General features: G+C 35.2%; 1 protein-coding gene and 1 pseudogene across 3 annotated transcripts in view; one reads left to right on the forward strand and one right to left on the reverse strand.

Moving 5' to 3' along the window:
• The window catches only part of GRID2 (glutamate ionotropic receptor delta type subunit 2), a gene marked incomplete at its 3' end in the record, with an annotated part of 1219813 nt that overhangs the window by 848074 nt on the left and 348515 nt on the right, over positions 1-23224 (forward strand). The window lies entirely within an intron of this gene.
• Positions 8954-10484, reverse strand: LOC308554272 (elongation factor 1-alpha 1 pseudogene; annotated as a pseudogene). The gene has a single exon. The product of its transcript is annotated as an elongation factor 1-alpha 1 pseudogene (transcript).

Here is a 23224-nt window from a genome sequence, read left to right on the forward strand (position 1 = left end):
TCACTGAGTCAAAAGGCAGCTCCATTTTTAATTTTTTGAGGGGCCTCCATACTATTTTCCATAATGGCTGCACCAGTCTGCTTTAAATATATCTTCTTTGTCTTCAGAAAGGGGAAGGGAGAGGGAGAGAGAGAGAGAAACATCAATGATGAGAGAGTCATTGATCAGCTGCCTCCTGCATGCCCCCGACTGGAGATGGAACTCACAACCCAGGCATGTGCCCTGACCAGGAATCAAACCACAATCTCCTGGATCCTAAGTCGATGCTCAACTGCTGAGCCATGCCCGGCCAGGCAACACCATTTGCTTTTAAATGAGATTATTTGGTATAACTTGTTCTTTTTGAACTCATATTGTCCTAAGGATAGCTAATTAAAGTTCATAATTTTTTTCATAATCTTTCAGTAACCTTTATGCTAAATATCTTATGCTATTTAGACATTAAAGTGACCAGTTATTAAAGCATACAGATTGTGTCCTGCTCATCAAATCTGTAGTTGATATGAACTTGGGAATAACAGAATCTTAAGGTTGCAGAAAGGACTGACTGTAGATGAAACATAATAGGAAGGGGAAAAAACCTTTTTAAAAAAAAGTTTTTAAGGAAAATGGTTGCATTATGGATTAGTAGAAATTAAAGAAGGCTGAGCATTTCTTGATGATGAAGATTATACTTTATCAGTCTCTGTATCAAAATTGTCTTATATGGTTATAATAATGATTTATAGTTCAAATGTCAAAACTACCAAAAACTTAATGTAATCTTGAACTGCACTAAAATCAGTGTAGTCTCCCTGTTACACACTCTCCTGGAATGGATCACCCATATATACACCTTTCACAAAGACCTGTAGAGTGATACTAGACTTCCTGGGCTTAACACCCAAATGCCTTCTGGATATCCTGGGTGCCCCTTGGATGTCTAAAACTGAGCTTATTTTTGAATTTCCAAACAGACCTATTTCTTCTTTTACATCCTATGTATATCAGTCTAGATTGGCTAGGCTATTCTTTTGTAACCAATACCCAAAAACCTCAATAACTTAAGACAATAAAGGTTTATTTCTAGCTTATGCTTTATGAGAATAGTCTGCAGAGAGTGGTCTCTGCTTCCTATCATCAACATTCTTATTCCTGGATTCAGACTGTTATGGTTATTTAATGTTGTGAAACAAACCATCCCAACATTTAGTGGCTTAATACAATAATCATATTACTTCTTCTCATCATTCTATGGATTGAATGGGCTCAGTGCATGGGCCTTCCACTCTGCAGTCTTCTGGGGCATTGATTGGCTGGATTTCCAGCATGGGTCACTCACATGGCAATTGATGCCGAATACTGTCTGGGAGCTCCAATGGCACTGTTTCTGGACAACCTTCATGTAGCCTGTTTACGTGGCCTGAGCTTCTCGAGGTATGGCAGCAGGGTTCCTAGAAGTCATGTCCCAAGAACCCAGAGGTCATGTCCCAAGAGCAAAGGTTCCAAGAGGGGGGCAATGGAAGTTGTCAATCCCCATTAAGACTAGACCTGAGATTGGTACAGTATCATTTCTGCTACATTTGCTTAGTTTAAGCAGTCAATCCTATAATTCACAGGGTGGAAAACTAACCTCCACTTCTTAATCATGAAAGTTAAAAGAATTTGTCACCATCTTTAGTCCATAGGCTGACAGAACAACCACTGTCTAGAATTTGCTTATAATCTCAACAGTTTATGAAAGAGAGAACTCAGCAGGCATTCACATCAGCAAAGAAATCATCCTGCAAGTGACACATTTTACTTCACCTCACAATTCCTTGAATAAAATTGCTCTAATGATTGCACTCAACCACAAGGATTCAAGAAAGTATGATTCAATTATGCATCTTGAAGAGAAAAGAACAGAATATTTGGTAAAGAGCACTAATGAGAACCACACCACATCTTGGTTGTGAATGGGCTTGATGAATGGAATTCTTACTGCACATAGATTAAAGGTATAAACCTCAAATTTGTCACTCTTCATCATTACCCACAACCAAGAAGTTGGCACTTACTATTGATTTTCTCTCTTACTTATAGCTCCAATTTGTTTTCTCCTCTCAAATTCCACTGCTGCCCCCATTAGCCATTGCCCAGAACATCACCATGACTTACTTGTCTCCCTTTCTTCTTGGTGGGCTGCCCTTTGTTTTACAAACCAGACCCAGAAAGAGCTTTATAAATTGTAAACATAATCATATAAAATCACATAAAATCATAATTAAAAAAATATATATTAATTGTAAATTCATCTGCTTAATATCTTTCATTAATTCAGGACATACTTACTGAAAAATCTCCTATGGACCAGGCACTGTGCTACTTTCTGCCAAAATAAATTTTACAATTTATTTTGTAAAATTGTTATCAACTTTAAAAAATTTAATATGACTCATAACACATATAAAACCAAGAGCACTAGACCACTTCTCTAACTTCATTAAAATCTTTTTTTGTTCATTCTTGTTGCTCTGTCTTCTTTATACAATGTGCTATTTTTTTGCAATAGAAAATTTTTTATTTTATTAATTTCACATTAAGACTGTCTAATTTGTTGGCTTCTGTTTCTCTTGTTATTGTGTGCTCCCTTTAGTAAAATTGCTTTTATGATCTTTTTTCTAAATTATTGAATTGAATGCTTAGTTCATTTATTTTCATTTTTAGTCTTCTAATGATAGAGGCATTTCAGGAAGTGAATCTAACAGTTGCTAAAACTTTAGCTACTTCTTATATTTTTATGTGTAGTATACATTTTAATTATACAAAATAGTCTATAATTGCATTTTTATATTACAAAGAAATTTATTTATGTATAAATGGGGAAAAGTAGGGCAAAAAAAAAATTACTGAAATTTCATTACTAAAACATTAAAATGTATTTTTCCTCATGTACCTTTCTGAGCAATGGGTCATATTTTTGAACAATGGAGTCAGTCCATTCACACTATTTTATAATTATATTTTTTTTACTTAAGAGCAGATTGTGAACATTTTTCATGTCAAAAAATATGTATGTATGTGCTTTGTGTATCTTTATGTTTTTTGAAAAGGAGGGTGTTTCAGTACAAGGACACACCATATTCTGTTTGAGTCTTTCTGATTTTAAGGTATTAAGATTGATTCCAAATTTTTTATTAATAAAAGCACTTTTGACTATCTGTATTCATATACTTATATACACTATCATCAAGTTATTTTCACAGATATATTCTTAAATCTGGAGTTTGGGAATCAAATGATATTCACGTTTAAGGTTTCTGACATCAGGTGACAATTTTTCCTCTCTGAAGATATACCAATGTGTTCTTCCACTAGCAAAGAATGAAAATGTCTTTTTTCTCACCTCACATCAAACTTGGTGTTATCATTCTTTTCAATTTTTTACCAATCCAATAGGTTAAAAAGTGTACTTATATTGTTTTAGTATTCATTTCTTTGATTACTAATGTTTGTATTAATTTTATTGTGTTCTTTTTAATTATTAGTTTCTGACTTTTTCTTTTATATATTCCATTCTCTGCCTCACAAAGAATTTACTTTGTTACTCTTTTGGCTTCTTTAGTGGCATGCTTAGTTTATTTTAATTTTGCTGCACTTAATAATTATAATTACTAGAATATTCATTTGAGATCAGTTGGCTTTACCCTATAAGATTTGATTTGTAATGCCAGTGTTTCTATTTTCTAAATATGTGAGATATTCTTTTATATAAATTATTTTTTGGTAAAGATTTTATTGAAATATCATTTAGTCAATGGTCAACTTTATTCCCCCTCAAATCTAGAGTTAAAGATCAAATTGATATTTTCAATATTTAATTAAATGTACTACATTGAATAGATATTTTGCTTATATGTTTTTCTTTTGGACAGAGATTTACTAAATTTAGTTTATCTGATTATCACAGAGCATTTACTCCAGACACCACCTGATTTACACCACTTATCACTCAATAACTAAGTCTTCCAAATTCAGAATCATCATCATCTAACCCTTTCTAGTCACCTTGCAATGGTTCCTGATTTGAAAAGTAGTCTCTGAATAGTTGCAGAAAGAGAGAAACTAAGAAGGCAGAGGTAGAAGGGCAGAACAAGGGCTCTGGTTATTAGTGAAAATAGTTCTTATGTAGCTCAGGATGGCTGACTACTTTTCTGGTCCACATACCTCTTACATCCTAAAATTAGTAATCATCAAAGGGGATATATTATATAGAAAGAATCAAAGTATATTTCTAGTGTCCTTGTGATAACTTGAAAAAGAATAAGTACAGCTGATATATATACATTTACAATAATTATTATGTCCTAATAAAGTATATTTCTAATTTCTTTGTGCTAACTTGTAAAAGAATATGTATGGTTTATAAATATATATATATGTGTGTATGTGTGTATATATTTAGAATAATTATTATGTCCTAATGTTATGCATATGCATACTCAAATGGATTATATAATATACAGAGAATCAAAGTACGTTGATTGTTTCCTTAGGCTATGAGTGTGAAGTATGAATCATACAAATTAAGCATATATGCTTTTTAACCCATTGCAACTATTGATTTAGTGAACAGAACTCTATGAGAATTTATCATACATATTTTTCCCTAACCTGAGTTGTGACACCTGTGGCATTTAAAAAAATTGTTTCTGTTGAAATCATTATGGGAATTACTAAGATGGATACTTGGAGGAGTTGTATCAGAGCTAGCTAGTGCTAAATTAATTCTCCGACCAAGTCACTGTAAATTAAGTTCACCAATTCATGTCATCTTAAAAGTTTAGATTCCTCTCTCTTTACCTTGAGTTTAATACTTTTTTAAATCTATAGAACTATTAATAAGTGTTTTAAATAAAATGACTCATGTATTTCTTAAATATAATACATTTTATTTATTGAGATAAGAAAGTACAAAAATGGAAAATTATTCTCAGGGCCATATAAGAGGCAACCAATCGATGTTTCTCACATCAGTGTTTCTCTCTCTCTCATCAATAGACATATCCTTGGGTGAGAATTAAAAAAAAAAAAGAAAAATTATTCTTAAAATTCTATTACATGTCTGGTTTAAAATAAGAAAGAGAAAGGAAAGGAAAGCACAGTCATGAGAAATAAATAGAATAAATAGGTTGATATAAAACAAATTGTGCTAGTCAAAAAGCTGGTTGCTTTTTGATAGCTTTACCGCTTTTAGTAAATGAATAGAGTAGAGTAGATGTAATACACCTTGACTTCTAGCAAAGTACTGGAAACAATGCCATGTGAAATTTTGATTGTAAAATTAATTTAAGTTGGCTTGGAAAACACTGTTAAATGAAATGTAAGCTAGTTGAAAGAAAATACAAAGAAGAGTGTTGATTAATGTCTACAAACTAATAAAGTGGGTGAGCTCTTCAGTTAAATGTCGTAGATGTGGGTGTTGGGTTGAGTTACCACTAAATGTTTTATTATCTTTAGGAAAAAGAATAGTGTGAGGCTGACTGAATTAGAGCAGATAATTTATCAGGAGACAACAATGATTACAGAAAAACTATATAAAGACATGAGTTTATTTTAGAGAAAAAAGAAAACAATACAATTCTATTTAAAGAGTCCATCTTTTCATCACAAAAGGCAATTCTATGAAGTGTCAATGCTTAAAGACCTTCAAACTATGGAATTTCTCAAAACCAGTTAAGACACAGGCTTCGCTAAGTAATGTCTTGGTGAGGCATAAGCACCATTTCAACCCAGTTAGTAGCTATAATCTAGCCCAAATGAGAAAGTGATGGTGAATTCTTAGCCAGAGGATATAAAGTTGTAACTACTACTTACCATCCTATGAAATTTAACTAGAAAACTGGCAGTCTCTGGAAGCTGTTGGGAAGAAGAGGAAAGGGAGAATTGTAAGGAAGGGGAGATAATTACATTCTTAACTATGGGAATAATTTGATAAGATTATAGATAACTGAAAATTATTTTTAAAAATAAAAGTATCTTATATCTAGATGAAATATAGTTGAATGTAAAAGTAAACATTTTCAAAGCAATTTTCAAAACATTTTCATGCTAATGGAAAGCTAGTCAGCTGTTAGGTAAATGAAATATTTTCAGTTAAAACAAGAATACTATTATTACTAAACTGGATTAGTCTTACTATAAATTAAGCATGCAAAAGTAAAAAGATAGGTTGAAAAAATTTGAGGATTTCTGCTCTTTCCCAGTGCTAGTGAGTTGGCAAAGTTTTAACAATTTAGAAGACAGTGTAGATTCCATCTAAAAAAGAGAAACAGAGACAGAGAGAGAAAGAAAAGGTTTTGGTTACATTCATTAAACACATATTTTTTAATATTTATATGTGCACTGATTTTTATTTTATGGCAGGTCCCAAACATGATTAAAACAGAGTATATTAGTTTTCTATGTCTGTCTTAACAAATTGCCACAAAATGATTAATTTAAAACAACAGAAATCTATTCTCTCACAGTTCTGGAGGCCAGAAGTTCTAAATCAAGATGTAGCAGGGCTGCACTGCCTGTGGAGGCTCTAGGGTAGAATTCTTTTTTTTAGCTTCTGGTAACCACAGGCTCTCTTTGACTTATGGCAGCATCACTCCATGCCCTCGTTGCCTCCTCATCAGTCTGTCAAATCTCTCTCTGCCTTACTCTGATAAGGACAGTTATCATTGGATTTAGGGCCCACTCAGTAACCTAGGATAATACTTTCATTCCAAAAGCCTTAATTTAATTACATCTGTAAAGACCCCTTTTCCAAATAAGGCAACATTTACAAGTTCCAGGGATTAGAATTTTATATCTTTGGATAACCATGATTTAGCCTTCCTGCAAACACATTTTCTATAAAGCATTTTAAAATTAGGTTTCTATCACGGCATTAATATATATATAAGGCCATTGCCTTTTCTTTTAATAAATATTTTATAAACACAAAGAGTGTTTATAGCAGAATCAGATGTTTTCCACTTTAGGAAAGTGGTTATGAAAATGTAATCCATCTGTTTGTTCCAAATTAGGATCCAGATATCATCTCCAGTGCATATTCTCTTCACGCTGTTTTGCAATCTGGCACAAAAGTCTATTGATTCTGTTTCTGAAATGGATCTCAGATGCTCCCCATTTCTGCTAATCCTCACTGAAATTCCCTTAGTGAAGTCCAAATAATTTACTTTAGGACTATTGCCTTCTTAAGAACCTTAACCCTATCATTCGCCTTTACACAAACAGCAAATACCTATATTTGTCAAACAGACATTATCGTGTTCTCTACTTAATAATCTCTCTAACTTTCAGATATGTAAATGAAGGCCAGACTTCTTTTAAAAGATACAAGGCTTCCCATAAATTGCTAATCTCTGTGCTCATCTGTAGCTTTATCATTTAACATTTCTCTCCTTACTCCTTAATACTACAGACACACACACACACACACACACTCCCCTGATGTTCTAGTCACACAGAATTGCTCAGTTTTTTGAACACTTGCTCACATTATTCTCTGAAACTAGGGTGCTCTTCCCTTTCTTTTCTACTTTAAAATTTTCTGCATCGCTCAAGTCAAATATTACATTTTACTTTTTCCTAGTCTTTACTCTCTATACTCTATTACTATGGGTGTCATATTTTACTGTTTAATTATGTGTCTGTGTGATTTATCATTTACACCATGACTACCATGAAGGCTAGGCTGGCTTTTCTCTTTCTTTATATCCCCTGTTGCTTCTGAGAGAGCCTCATTGATAATGCCCAATTTGTAAGATAACTTCGAAAACATCTGTAGGATATACATAACCTTCAAAGAGTACTAATCATTGGATGGGAATATAATACATAAGTAGATAGTACTCTGGGTTGGTGTCTATATTACACCTCTGCTCAAGGCCCTCCAATGAGCCATCATATTCTTTATTAGCCTTGGTGGTGGACACATGGGTATTTACTTGAGAAAATTTGCCCTTTCTGATCTCGCCTTAAGCCAGTTTCCTAAGTTTTCAGAGTCCTTTATAATCTATTCCTACCTTCTGTATTCAGCCTTATTTCCCATCATTTCCCCACTGGAACCATTTGCTATCCTTTCTTTAATTTTATTTCTGCACTGTAAATAGTAACATGATTTATCAGTTTTCCTCTTCATGTTATAATGTAGTAGCCATTTATATTAGTATATAGTACAGTTATGTAAATGTGACTTATAGACATGCTCATTTATTGTCTCTCCAACAAGATGTTGTCAACTCTGAACAGGAACCATCTTTTACATCTTTGTACTCCAAAGGGCTTTTTTCTTGATTAATGGATCTTGTTTATTTCCCCAAATCTAAATTAACATAGAGAGTATGAATTCTCTAAGTGAATCTTTGCTGTGGTAGTTAGCCCTACCAGTGTTGTTCACACAGAGAATTAGCCTAAATACCTAAATCATCCATGGTATATAATTACTTAACTTTTTTCCTGTGCATCTTGACTGGTAATAGCTATGTACCACTCTTAGGAGAATTGAGGAAATAGTAAAAAAAAAAAATCATTTTTGTTGTTCTGTAATTCAAATGAGGAATGCCAGTTGGGAAGTCAAGTAGCAAATTCCTTTTATTTAAATAATAAAAGTATTTGCAAGGAAATAGATTTAGAAATGCTTGAAACAGTAGGTAGATTTTCAAAGATTTACATATAATACAGAAGGCTTATTAGGGTAGTTTCTTGCTATCATGTATTATCTTTTTTTTTTCCTCATTAAACTTTAACGGGTCTCAAAATTCTGTGAAAGATTTTTGGTCAAGTTGTTTCCATTAAAAAGTACTGATTTTAAAAACTAATAACTTAAAAACTGCCACACACACACAAAAAACACAAATGGTCCACAAAACATTCTCCTTCCCTTCTGAAGGTTTTACGATGCATTGTAATCATTAACCAGTCTTTTACTATTAAACTTAAATGGCCAATTGAGACAAACAGTTCTGAGACCGTTCTTCCACCACTGATTAAGACTGGGGTGGCAGGTATTGGGGATAATATTTATTTAGCCTTCCAAGCTTTCTGGGCAGACTTGGTGACTTTGCCAGCTCCAGCTGCCTTCTTGTCCACTGCTTTGATGACACCAACAGCAACTGTCTGTCTCATGTCACGAACAGCAAAACGGCCCAGAGGAGGGTAGTCAGAGAAGCTCTCAACATACATGGGCTTGCCAGGCACCATATCAACGATGGCAGCATCACCAGATTTCAAAAACTTAGGGCCATCTTCCAGCTTTTCCCCAGAACGACGATCAGTCTTCTCCTTCATCCCAGTACATTTGCAAGCAATATGAGCTGTGTGACAGTCCAGCACAGGTGCATATCAGCACTGATTTGGCCTGGATGGTTTAGGATAATCACCTGAACTGTGAAGCCAGCTGCTTCCATTGGTAGGTCATTTTTGCTGTCATCAGCCATATTGCCACGACACACATCTTTGACAGACACACTCTTGACATTGAAGCCCACATTGTCCCCAGGAAGAGCTTCACTCAAAGCTTCATGGTGCATTTCAACAGACTTTACTTCAGTTGTAACATTGACGGGAGCAAAGGTGACCACCATGCCGAGCTTGAGAGCACCAGTCTCCACTCGGCCCACAGGGACAGTACCAATACCATCAATTTTGTAGACATCCTGGAGGGGTAGACGCAGGGGCTTGTCAGTTGGACGAGTTGGTGGTAGGATGCAATCCAGAGCTTCAAGCAGTGTGGTTCCACTGGCATTGCCGTCTTTACGGGTGACTTTCCATCCCTTGAACCAAGGCATATTAGCACTTGGCTCAAGCATGTTGTCACCATTCCAACCAGAAATTGGCACAAATGCTACTGTGTGAGGGTTGTAGCCAATTTTCTTAATGTAGGTGCTGACTTCTGTAACAATTTCCTCCTATCTCTTCTGGCTGTAGGGTGGCTCAGTGGAATCCATTTTGTTAACACCAACAATCAGTTGTTTCACACCCAGTATGTAAGCCAGAAGGGCATGTTCACGGGTCTGCCCATTCTTGGAGATACCTGCTTCAAATTCACCAACACCAGCAGCAACAATTAGGCAGCACAGTCAGCCTGAGATGTGCCTGTGATCATGTTTTTGATGAAGTCTCTGTGTCCCGGGGCATCAATGATGGTCACATAATGCTTGCTGGTCTCAAATTTCCACAGGGAGATATCAATGGTGATACCACGCTCACGTTCAGCTTTCAGTTTATCCAAGACCCAGGCATACTTGAAGGAGCCCTTCCCCATCTCAGCTGCCTCCTTCTCAAAATTTTCGATGGTTCTTTTGCCGATCCCACCACATTTGTAGATCAGATGGCCAGTAGTGGTAGACTTGCCGGAATCTACATGTCCAATGACGACAATGTTGATATGAGTCTTTTCCTTTCCCATTTTGGGTTTGTTAGTGGTGGTTTTCAACACACCTGTGTTCTGGTGGCAAACCCGTTGGGAAAAAAAAGGTCATGTATTATCTTAAGTGGAAAATTGTTTCCATACCATTTCTTTTTTATTAAAATATGTTTTCATTGATTTTATAAGGTTTAAGTTAATAATTTTAAACTCAGAGGGCTTTGTGATTAAGATTAAATGAAATAATGAATGTAAATGTTCAGCACAATTTCAGGTGTGCAGTAACCCCTCCATAAATGGTAGTGTAACCAAATCCCAAGTTCGATGCCTGCTGCGACAAAAACCAAACCTTTGAGACAGATGCTGGTGAAAAAAGAAAGAGGTTTATTCCAGTGCCAGCATCTCGAGAAGATGGGGGACTCTTGTCCAAAGGTCATCTCCACATCTCAGTGCAGGCAGAGGTTTTTATAAGGAGGGAGAGAGAAAGCAGAACAAAGAAATCAAGGGGAGGGGGTTGAAAAGTTCTTTACATGCAGGCCTGCCCAGTCCATTCAGATAAGGATCTCGAAACTGGTCAAGTGATGGTCTGGTGTGTGTCATCTTGGTTCTGTGTCATCCTAGTACTATGGTTGAAGGTCAGCAAATCTCCCAGAACTAGGATGACTGAACGTTGGAGACTGTATCTTTTTAAGTTCATTCCTAGTATTCCTGCACAAGCATGTTGTTTATCTACAAACTACATATTAGTCAGAGTCAGCATTTACAAAAACAATATCAAAAGAATGGTGAGGTGGGTTACAATCCCCACTGTTACAGTAGATACAATGATTGTTATATTTATTCTCAAAAATTAATATCTTAGACAGAATTTTAAGCCTATTTTCTGTATATCTGTGTTTTGAAAATAATTTAATATGTTTGAATCCAGAGAATTTGTTCTTACTTTAACCAAATTAATACCTCTTGAAATTAAATTTACATTTTAATAAATCTCCAAAATGGCTTTCATATAAAGAAAAGCACCTGATATCTCCAGTTTTAGCAGGGGATTATACAGAAAGGTCCTTATAATGACTGAGTCAATATTCCTGAGAAATAAACCTTGTTAAAGCTGCATCATACAAGGGAAGATTCTTATCTATTTCTCATCTAAGGATTCCAAAATTGTTTTTATAAATAAATCAGCTTCTCTCAGGTGCATTTACTTTGGATTTAGTAAAGGGAATTATTGATAAATTAAGCCACATTAATAATAAAATCCCATACATTTTTACTATATAGTTCATAAAATCTATAAACACATGTGATGGGATTCTAATATTGATTTTTAAATAGATTTTTATTAAAGAGCTAGAAGTACTCCTCAAAAGGCATGGCTAAGAGAATGGGCTCAGTTTTAGTCCATTTATATTCTAAATTTTCATTCCAAATTTTCTGATACTGCCTGAGTGTCTCTTCTGAATCCGTGTCTTTATTCTTTGGCTGAAAGCCTTGTGCCTCTGATTGCTCTCTTCTTCTTTGACTTTGGAGAGAGGTTACAATTTGTTCTCTGGGAGGATAACTTCTTGAGTAAGCTCCCAGCTGAATAGCATTTCTTCAGTTGGACAGAACATCCCTTTGTGAACTTCCTTTGTTACCTCCTGAATAATTCCTACTATGTACAGAATGTCAAGATTGATTAATGATGTTATCCTCAATAACCTGTGATCTGAATTGTTACCGGCAAGACAAGAATGATACCTGGTTATTTTCTACCTTAAGGAAGGATGTCTTAGAAAATGTGTCTGCTTTGCATAGAGAATATGATAGTAAAAATATGTTTTCATAGTAAGGTTTTATTGCATATAACATAAATGACCAACTCTTCTTAAAAGTTTATTCTGTCTCTGTACTTATTATTTTAACTAGGTCAAATTATATATTTAAATATAACATAATTGAATTAAGGGTCAACCAAAATGTTGACTATATAATATATTGATAAAAGTATAGATTGTCAAAGATATTTAAAAGTATTTGATGTGGATGCACTTTCACTCTTTCTGATTTCACAACCTGTCTGACTGTAGGTAATCACACACAGCTTATTCTGCCTCTTCCATTTTCTAAAGTTGGCCTTAGAAAGCCAAACATAGACTAGAGTAAATAAGTGAGAGATCTCTTTTTTCTATATCCCTACACAGTTTTTCTCTATAGCAGATAAAAAGGTTTGTTCAAGCCCTGGCCAGTGTGGCTCAGTTGGTTGGCATCCTCCTATGCACTGAAAGGTTGCCAGTTTGATTCCTGGTCAGAGCACATGCCTGGGTTGTGGGCTTTATCCCCAGTAGGGGACATGCTGCAGGCAGCCAATCTGTTTCTCAATCTCTCTCCCCCTCTCCCTTCCTTTCTCTCTAAGGAAAAAAAAAAGAAAGAAAGAAAGAAAGAAAAGGTATATTCAACATGCATTTGTGTATGGCTTAGTCTACCAATACATCTGTTAAACCAGGCACAATGTATTGAGAGTAAATAAATATTTTGAATTAAAACTATTTATTTATCGTCTACTATAATGTAGTCATACAAAAGTGCTGAAGGTATTGTAATGAATTAAAAGATGACTCCAGCCATCACTGGGGAAATAGACAATAAGTGAGTAAATTCTAGAATAATGCCCTAGATAGTAAGAACCAACAGAGACTTATTTGAGAGGCACTGCAAGAGCAAACTCATTATTGTTTTTCAAATGCGTTCTTAATTCTAATCTGAGGAAATTTAAATCAATCAGTATATACAGAAAATCAGTTGTCCCCAATGGATATGAATCTCATATAACTATGCCTTTCCCCCAAAAGATTGCATTTTAACTAAACAGGCCTGATAAAAAGCTTGATACTAAAATGAGAATTTAAAATTGTGATCTATAGTGAGTTGAGCACCCCCTTACACCTAGAAAAAATATATATCCATGAACTAAACCCCAGGCTTTATGAATGTGACCTTATTTTTTTAAAAAAAGTCTTTGTAGATATAATTAAGAAAAGGATTTCAGGATGAGGTCATCATGAATTACCCAGGTGGGCCATAAATCCGATGAAATTATGTCCCTATAAAGGAAAAGCAGAGGCAGATTTGAGACAGAGAAAGGAGAAGAGGTGATGGCCATGTGAAGAGGGAGGCAGATAGGAGTTATACAGAGAAGGAATGCCTGGAGCCACCAGAAGCTGGAAAAGGCAAGAAGGATTCCCCCCTAGAGCCTTTGGAAAGAGCACGGCCCTGCTGACACCTTGATTTCAGATCTATCCTCTGGAACTGTGACAGAACAAATTTCTGCTGTTTTAAAGTACTAAGTTTGTAGTAATTTGTCATGACAGCCACAGGAAACAAATCATGATCTATTCTGATTTATTTTCCAAAGCACAGACAATTTTGAAAGTGTTTCCATCAGGTACCACAAAGATAAAAGTGCATACAGAAATGTCTATCTGAATTGTGGTAGGGAAACATTTTTTTTTTTAAGCTTTAAGATATAAAAGAAAATATTGGGGAAATGAAATAACATCCCTGAAATGTGTACATATGTGTACCACCTTATAGAAGCCTTGCGTATCCAGTCAATTTCAAAGGCAAAGGTGACCATTGATTGTCCATAAACCATTTTTTTCAATTATTTATTACTGCATTACAAAACACCCCCGAACTTTGATTGGCTTACAACAAAATCTGTCTTGTTTCCAAGCACTCTGCGGTTTTGGTATTCAGGCAGAGCTCAGAGGGGATGGACCACCTCTGCTCCACATGGTGTTGACTGCGATGGTTTAGTTGGGGTCAGAGAATCCAAGACATGTCACTCATAGGTCTGACGCCTTGGTGCTGGCTGTTGCCTGGGGTCCTTTAGCTATCTTCTATATGACTCCCTTATCTTACTACATAATCTCTCATTATTCAATATTCTAGCCCAGCCTTTTTCTTACTTGATTGTTGGTTTCAAAAAATTAAAAAGATGCAAGAGCTCTAGAGGCCCAGGCCCTGAAATCACATATGATTCCTTATGCCACATTCTACCAGTGAAAGGAAGTCACAGAGTTAACCCAGATTCAAGGAGAGGGTGGATGAACTCTTCCTCTTGATGAAAAATTGGTATGCGTGCACAGGCAAAGGAGGAAATTTCTGTGACTATCTTGCAGACAGACTACTCCATAGTGCTCTGCTTTTTAAATTATTTTCTTTGATGAAGTCGGATCCTTTCTCACAGATATCTCCCTTCTTTAAATACAGAGCACTTATTATTTTTATCAGTCTTTTGGAAGTTAGTAATATACTGCCTAATGGACTTTCTTGTAGGTTTTTCTTATATATAAAAAAAGAATTCCTGATTTGTCATTTCAGAAATATCACAAACTCTTGGAGGTGAAAGATGATATTCTATGTTTCCTTGTATCGCATAACACAAGTGCAGCAGGGGTTTAATAGATACCTTCTTGATTATAAGTATTGAGTGATGGAGGGTAACATATTGATACTATGCACAGTGTTGCATTAGAGTCCACTAGATTATTTATTGCTAAATCTCTTGCGGATTATTGTGATCAGTTAATCCTGACCTCTTCCAAATATCCCTGACTTTTCTTATATTGATCATATGTGTGTGATTATAGATAATAATTGCCAATGGAAGTATATATGGAGAAATGTATTTAAAATCATTAATTTTTAAAAATTAATGGGGAAAGCACATAAATCCACCAAAAATAACAGTTCTTTTCTGAAATATGCTAGCATGTTTAAACATGTCTGATGTATGGATGCCTCAATTGTTTAAATGTTTGCAATATCCTGCAATGAAATAAAAATTGTCTTCAAAGCTGATAAGCACGCTCAGAGATATGGAGAATCATTTGAAGATTCACAACTATCCGTGAAACCCAAGTGCTCCATCCACTTTTTGAGCATAAACACAAGCATCTGATAAAAAGAGAGCCGAAAAGGAAGAAATGGCACTGACCTAGACAAAAGTGCCATGTCAGCATGAGCAGCAGATAAACTATACTGCTTATCATGAGAGATATTTGGAAAATTTGAATGAGAAATTCTCTTTCATCTATCCCAGGAATGAGTCTTGGTATATAACCAGTCGTATAAAACAATTGTAGTCACAGAGTATTTTTCTGAGATTAGCTGATTTATCCCTCACCTGGTGATAAATCCTGAATGCTACAAAATCCTGCAGGCACTAAGATTTAACTTATTCTTTGGGAAAAATAAGACCCATTATTTCATTCAACAAATATTTATTGTATGTAAACTGTGTAGGTGCTTGGTGTGCATCAGTAAATAAAACAGGCAAATATATTTGCCTTTGTGTAACCTACAGTTTAGTGATTCCAATAATTTTCCTTTATCACTGTCAATAATCTATATTGGCTTTATGTATTTTTTAAATTGCCTTGCTCATTTTATAAGAAACTATTCACAAAAGAGTCCCAATCACTAATAAGCTGTGAGTTGTGAGAAAAGAGTTTAGAATTAATTTACGTTAAAAACGGTTTCATTTTCAGACAAAGATACTGAGATTCAAAATGGTTGGTTCTTACTTGAAATAAAGCCAAGGCCTACAAGCTGCCAGTCCAGTGTTCTTCACTGTCTGCCCATTCTTCCAAAACTACCTGCCTTTTCCTACATTGACATAGTAATAGAATGTAGTCACGAAATCTAGCAATGTCCATGTCTATTAGCTATAAATCTTTTGTTTCCATATGATAGAAACTCAATTTGAATAGTTCAGGCAAGAAAGAGGGTTTTGTTGTTTTTTATGAAAAAGTTCAACTTCTCAAGAGCCCCCAAATACAAATAGAGCTAGACTAGGGAGGCAAGAACCCGAAGCCAACTGGGACGGGCTCTATGTCTCCTGCTCTATTCTTCTCTGAAAAAGCATGTTATTAATTGAGGTCAAAATGACCTAGTGGGTTCTGGGCCAAACTGCCTAGATTCAAATTCTGGCTATAACAGTTGCCAGCTGAGTGACCTAGAACAGTTCAATCAAGCTCTCTAATCCTCAGTTTCCTCGCCTGTTAAAATTAGGATAGTTATAGTATCTGTCTGATAGGATTATAGCAACAACAAAAAAAAGTAGATTGATTGATAGCCAGAGCTTGGCACAATGCCTACCTCATAGGAAGTCTTCAATGAAGGTGAACCATCATTATAAAATGAGAGATGTTAAGAGCTGAGCTGGGGAGAACTGAGCTAGCTGCCAGGTTTGGGAATAGTCAGTTAAGACAATCAAAATAAAAGCAACAAGCGTTTGCTCACTTATTGCCATAGGAAAAGCAAGCCTGGAGAAAAAGGCCATGCTCTCCCAGCGTTCCTTTTTTTCCCAAAGAATGGCACCAGGCAAGGGTCACAGGTATCAGCACCGATGGAGGGAACTAACTGCTGGATGGAACCCTAATCAAAAGACTCCCTCAGTTTTATGGACTTGGGGGCTGGGTGGGGAGGGAGAAGAGAAGGGATAGGAAAGGAAAAGTACTGAGTATTAAGATAGAGGAAAGTGTCCTCAAGGTTACCCCCTTTTCTGAACTCTTGGGGGAGGCTTCAGCCAATGTGTTTAATATTCAATAAAAAATTGAAGCCCCACTTTGTGCCAGGAATTATATATTTGTAAAAGAGGAATACAAAGCAGTAATTTTTCCTGATCCCCTTGGAAAATTACAGATAATCAGTGCAATAAATGTTAATCATATAAAATATAGATTAAAAGATTTAACTGTGATATTACTATAAAAGAGAGGAACATGATGCTGTAATGGAGTGACATGGCCTAGCCTAGGGATAGGGACAGTCAGTCACAGAAATTTACCCTAAACTGTAGATGTTTACATTCAAATCTAAAGGATGAGTAAAAGTGAATTAAGTAATTCATTGAATAATGGCAAGTGTCTAAGATTCTTCCAATCAAAGAAAACTATGTTTTTAAAAATTTGGCTAAACTTTGAAATCATCTTGGAGATGGAGTTAAATGGATTCAAGAGATTTTTGGTTTTTTTAAGGTGGTGAAATTGGAAGACTTCATTGAATTAGATATGAGAGGTGGTAAGACTGACTTCTTGGTTTCTGGATAATGGAACTGGATGGATGGTAGGGAGTAGATTATCAGCTTCATCTTTTAGATATTTGAAGAGCCTTTGAGATATCTAAGCAGAGATGTTGAAAAGACAGTAGAATATAAGGAAATTTCTCATCTTAAGATTTTAGATTGTTTGGAACAAAGATCTAAAGTACAATAGACATGCTTTACATTAAACATTGTAAATTTAAATTAACCTTGTAAGTTTCATAAAAATAATTGTTTTACTTGTACAAAACACTGTAATAGGCATAAGGCACATAAAGATGATTAAGATGGTGCCCCTGACCTTAGTGGTTAATAATTTAATGGAAAATATAGGAGAAAAGATGGAGAATTATAATGTGATTTTTAAAATGAAGATCCCCTTTAAAGCATCTCAAGGTAGAATCAAATGAAAGAGAAGAAAATCCAGCAACTTTTATCAGGCTATAATCGTTAAATGCTAATATATTATTAGAAAAAAATAATGTTCTGATGAGAAAGAAAACAAAAGCTACTAAAATTTTAGTCTGGGGAATCACCCTGAACAATCACGAAAATTGTCAGGAGCACCATATGATTGTAGTATACAACCTCAGATTGGGGATATTTTGTTTTCATTCAGCTGGAACTAGAGAGCCAAAAAATAAATAAAAGAGTAAAGAGGATAGCAGCAGTTTTAATTCATGCATTTGTTTATTAGATATCTATCAGGATCTAGTATGTACCAATACACCTACCATGATAAGGGGTAGGGGTACAAAAGTAGACAAGGTAGCCATCATTCTCGCTCCACAGATCTTATAGCCTCCTATCATATATAAAACAAGAAAAAGGAAATAGCTTGTTTATTTAAGAAAGTGTCACTAGTTAGATTTTGCAAAGGAAGTCAGTAAAATCAGTGCCTTCAGTCCATAAGGTTAAGTAGCCATTCTAGAAGATTGAACTCCCTGGGTGTTAGGGGGTTTTAGAGCAGTGTTTTCAATCTTCGCTACAGATCGAAATCATCTGGAAAGACTTAAAAACCACTGATGCCTGGGTCCCACCCCTGAAGATTCTGATTTAATTGTCCTGGGGTTGGACTGGGGCATCAGAGTTTTTTTATGCTTTCAGGTGATTCTAGCATGCCGTCAAAGTTGAGACCCATAGCTTCAGAGGCATGCTTCATCACTGAAACGAGTGACTTCAGGTGGTAAGACTGAGCAAGGAGCAAAATACTGATTGTGTAAGAATAATCAAAATGATCACCTCTTTAGTCTTTATGTACCAAGAACATGTCTAAACACTTGATATATATTAAGTCAGTTACTCCCACCAAGCCTGTGAAAAAGTCACTTTTGCTATTTCCATTTGAAAGGCAAGAAAACTGAGGCCCAACATCACACACCCAGCAGTATCAGAACTAAGTAGCCTGATTTTAGAGTTTCTGATCTTAAACACTAAGATATATTATCTCTAAATATGGGGTAATAGTAATTTTATAGCAAGAAGAATTACAAAAGAAGAGAAAACATAACTGTGGCAGAATATCCATAAATCAGTTAAGTACCAGTTGATAACTGAGAGTGGTTACTATGCCAGCATAGAACAACTTTGAGCTATTTTCATATATATATAAAACAGAACACCTTTGAGCTATTTTCATACATACATATATATTGCTTCTCTTGTTTATATTCTTTATTTGTGGAAATCACTTAAGTTCATCTTGTTGTACATTGTTACATACCGCAGAAGGTTTTTTCAGCAGCAATACAGGGAGATATAAGCGGTCGGATCAGTACTTTTTTTTTCTGACTTTCAAAGACATTTTATCCTGAAGAAAATTCAAGCACTAGGGCTATTCCACATAAGCTAAAGAACAGCCACTACTTCATGGTAATGACCAAGCTGTAGGAATAATCATCCCCTCGGGAGCAAGTTTGACAAAGTGAACTTATTTTGCAGGTGGAAATTCCATACAGGAAATTATTATTGGAGGGATTACTGGCGCACTGCCCTCCTACACATGTCAAAGAGGACACCGTTCCAATTTAACTCTGTAAAATGTCTTTTGGAATCAACCTGCCATATGTATTATTTTACACTTATAATCCATTACAGAACTAATATCTACCAACTAAGAGCTGTGCATTTCTAAGTGGTTGGCTTTCAGCTACCTTGCCTATGCCTTTGTTGTTCCCTCTTTTCCTCTGAAGGCTGAGAAAGCAAATAAAGGAAATGTAGTGGCTGGGAGCACACGGTCGTCTGCGCAGTGGATACTGTGTGTCCTGCAGCTGGAGATTCGGTACTCCAGCTAGGCTTCACTTGTTCCATATGAATACAAGCTAATAAATGGAGGGAATTCCATTTGGTATCCAATTAAGAGCTCTCTTGACTCCTGTTATTAAAGCCAAAAGGCTATTGAGCGTAAAATTAAAGTTGAACAGTTCAGCTCTTTTTGACATTGTAACACTGCCTGAAAAATAGGGAGGTAAGTCAAACTTCATCCTTTAGAACCCATGACAAGTGAAAAGTGAAAACATTGAGGGGGACAGCAGAGTAAATATCTAAAACTTGGACATTTACTAATGACATAACATGTAATGTTAGGAGCATACTACTATTCTCATGCAAATACATCTGCCAGTTTGTTGAACACAAGATATTACATTGATTTTAACAGAAAGCTACAAGATTCTTATTGCTAAAGCTCCAATGAAGGAGATAATTAAAGCATTAAGCATTTTTAAGCTTGAAGATGATGTTATGCAATAACCAGAAAATACTATAGGAAATCGATATACTGTAATTGAAAGGAAATTGAATTACTTTTTTTTCTTTTATATCCCTTCTAAATTTTCTCTAGACTACCAGACCATGGAAGATAGTGAATCTTGTTTTGCCATCAGCACTATGACCTTCTGTAAATCTCATGGTGCCTCAGAGGCCACTTTATTATTATTTACTTAGAAAGTGCTCAACTGAATAATAGTACTGGGAGATTTTGTGTGCATTTTCTTTATTGGTCTTTGGCCTCATCATTTAAAAAAAACAACAATAAAAGACAGAAAGAAAAACAAAAACACAACCAGACCAAAGCAACCTTTTCCACAGAGCCAGGAAAGTCAAGTCAGGTTAAGGAAATTTCAAACAGTGAAATCAGAGACGTTGTTAGATAAGCCTCACGCTTGAACCTAAGTGAAATTCTTTTAGTTTTTATCAAACACTATGCCTGTCAATCTTGCTATGCTGCAAGGAATATGACCCATTGTAGATACAAATTCAATTTGGATCTATGTGAACTCATTTTTATTGCTTATTATTGGAAGAGTTATTACAATCAAACTGAATAGCTTGAAGTGAACCTCTGGAAGGTGAATGGATATGAACAGAAATTAAAGAATCTTAGAACTTGAGAAATCTTTGAAAAAGATGTGGATAATCAACATTTCTTTGTGTGTTGCTGGTGTTTACTTCATCTTTCATCTTTGGTGTACATGTTGAGAAGCACATCAGGTCTTAGGGTAAATAAAATATGTGCCATGCTTATCTTTAGAAAGTTGGTCACAAAACATAGAAATTTCCAGAAATACTGTTCAGAATCTCTTGTCCACTTCATTTTTGTACTACTATCCTTATTTTATTCAATGCCTCTTGACTGTTTGAGTGAATAAAAGATATTGCAATGGAAAGAGCAGAACCTCTTGATACACAGTTGCCCCTTCTGTAAAATAGTAATGATAATAATGATACCTTTCTCATGGGGTGATTTTGAGTAGTAAATTAATTAAATCAATAAAGTTCTATGCACTATGTATATGTAATAATAATTTTTATAAAAATGATGATGATGATTTTGCTCTTAAATTATATTACCAAATTTTAATTCACTACCTATTATATTGAGCTACCACTTAACAGTTCTGAGTCTCAGTTTCCTTGACTATAAAATAGGAATAATAACTTCTCTACCTACCTTAAATAGATCATGTTAATGAAAAGAATTTTTAAGCTATAAAACAGCACCACAATTACAAACACTGAGTCTGGACTTTAAAAAGCACTAGTTTAAATCTTAGATTCCTCTCTTAGCGGAGATGTAACTTTAGTTGAGTGCTTAGTTTCAATGCTTATAATATAATAATGATAACAGCACCTTCTCATAAACTTATTTTGAGCCTTAAATGAGATCTTGTATGAAGAGTTCAGTACCATGGCTGACATATAGAAACTATTGCAAAAACTGTAAAAAGAATTTTTTCTGTGTCCAATGCTGATATGTGATGAATGGATATATTTTATTTCTAGTGTTCCAGAGAATTTGTATCTTAAACTTTCTGTACCTCAAAATTTAGTCTCTGAAAATCCTAGTTCTTGTTGTCCACAGCTAACATTCAGCTAACATTAAGTATTAGAGTTTGTGCATATGAAGAAGAGTTAGGTAAAAGGAATTACCAATCCTAAAACACAAACTGTTATTAGGAACAGGAATAACTTTACAAGGGCTATAGTCAACAGGCATGTGAGCCTGAGAGAGAAAAAGAAATTAAAAACAAGAAAGGAAGGAGGAAGGAAAGAAGGAAGAAAGGAAGGGAGGGAGGGAGGGAGGGAGGGAGGGAGGGAGGGAGGGAGGGAGGGAGGGAGGGAGGGAGGAAGGAAGGAAAAAAACAAAGAAGGGAGAGAAAAAGAGATAAAGAAAAGAAAACAGAAAGGTGAAAAACCATCAAGCCATTGAGCAGAGGAGAAAATTATGTCTTATAATATATGTGGGAGAATCTTGCCAAATATTAAATTATATAAGTACTTCATATCAATTTATTTACTTGCCTACCATGCACACACACTATTTAAAAGTAAAGCTTTGCCAGGCCGGGCGTGGCTCAGCGGTTGAGCGTCGACCTGGGATCCAGGCGATTGGGGTTCAATTCCCGGTCAGGGCACCTGCCCGGGTTGCGGGCTCGATCAGTGACTCTCTCATCATTGATGTTTCTCTCTCTCTCTCCCTCTCCTTTCCTCTTTCTGAAATCAATAAAGGTATACTTTAAAAAAAAAAAAAAAGGTAAAGCTGTGAGGAAGGACTTTGATTGGCTTGGGTCACATACACTATCATTAACAATTGCCAAACTGGAAAGTCAGTGTCATCAATAAATTGGGTCATTTGGAATATTTGTTTAGGGATGAAAAAAGAAGCAGCTCTCCAAAGGACCAAAGGGACAGATGGGGTTAGTAAAGACACGGCCACTGGAAGAATCAATGTGAATAAAATTGAAAAAGACAGAGAGAAAAAACATCATATATGATACAAATAATGTTTAAGTCATTGCCTAGGTCTGAAGACAAGATATATCTACCTACTTTACCTACTTCAATTACTTTTTTATTATTGTTATTTCAAAGCCCCCAATGCTAGAGTGCTTTAGAATTTTTAAGCCATTGGCTGTATTCAGCTATGTTGAAAGGGGGACAGAATTAAAAAGAAGCTCAAAATTATATATCTTAAAATGTTTGTCCAGAGCATTGTTGAAACAAACTCCTCAACAAGTTTTGATTAGTCCAATGGTAAATATTTTGACTGGTCAGTACACCAGAATACTATGGTCAAGTTGGCTCTAATATATGTCATATATTTAGGTAAATTGATATTAAATTTACAAAACTTAAAAAAAAAAAAAACTCAGAAGGAGAAAAAATTGAATTTCTCTGTTTACTTTGGCAACTTAGACCTATTTATCTTGAACAAGATAATGTAGTAAAAGCTATTCATTCAGCTTAGAATT

Source organism: Miniopterus schreibersii (assembly GCF_964146895.1).
Source record: "Miniopterus schreibersii genome assembly, chromosome: 1".
NCBI lineage: Eukaryota > Metazoa > Chordata > Mammalia > Chiroptera > Miniopteridae > Miniopterus > Miniopterus schreibersii.